Source organism: Wasmannia auropunctata, unplaced genomic scaffold, assembly GCF_000956235.1.
Source record: "Wasmannia auropunctata unplaced genomic scaffold, wasmannia.A_1.0 LD336097.1, whole genome shotgun sequence".
NCBI classification, from domain to species: domain Eukaryota; kingdom Metazoa; phylum Arthropoda; class Insecta; order Hymenoptera; family Formicidae; genus Wasmannia; species Wasmannia auropunctata.
In genome coordinates, this window is record NW_012026793.1 from 1,001,494 (window position 1) to 1,002,493 (window position 1,000).

The following is a 1,000-nucleotide window of genomic DNA, read 5'->3' on the forward strand; positions in this document are numbered from 1 at the left end:
AATGTTTTAAATTATGTTTAATTCTATTTATCCTGTAAGAATTTTGATTAGCAACATGATTAAAAGCACATTGTTCATTATTATTAAAATAGTTGTTCTTTGAGGATTTTCTAATTCTAGCCGGATTTACCCCAAAAAATTCGGCTATTCCGTGTTTCCCACTTTGCCAGGACACTCAGCACGGAAGTGACCCTTCTTGCCACACTCCCAGCATTCTTTCTCTTTATTTTTATTCCCGTCAAATTTTCCAAATTTATCTTTATTAAACTTCCCGTCTTTCTGATTATCTTTTTTAAAAATTAGATTCTTTTCTTTTCCTTTTAAATTATAAAAATTTCTCTCTTTATCTTTTACAAAACTTTTAACATTATAAAATTTGTTCTCTCTATTCTTTTCAAACGCTATAAAATTATTTTCTCTTTTTTGCTCGAATGAATTTTCTTGTATCAAATTAATTGCCTTAGCTCTCTCAACAGCTACCCTCAAGGATGTTACTCCTTCTAATTGTAAAGTCCTTCTTACAAAACCGTTCGAAAGAGCGGAGACAAACTGTGCGCATGCTATCTTATCACGCGTTGAATCCGGACATTCGGGATAAGTTAATTGTGCAAGTCTTTCTATGTCGGAACCAAAAGATGCCACATTTTCTCCGAATTTCTGTTTTCTATTAGTGAATTAAGAATAATAATTTTGCAACGATTGTATTTCTCCAAATCGTAATTCTAATTTAGATTTTAATTCAGCATAACACAAATTTTCTAAATTTTGCACACTTTCCAACACCGCGCGTGCCTTTCCTCTCAAACAAGATACCAATACAGCGGTCTTCGTCTCCTCTCTTCAACGGTTCGCACGAGCCAATAAATCAAACTGCGCGAAAAACTCGCGCAAGGGTGCACTCCCGTCAAATGTGTCTGGCTTTAATTTTACACCCGTCACTTCGCAGAGAGAATAAACATTCGAGTCGGCTCGATCGCCCGAACCCGCAACAACTTCAACG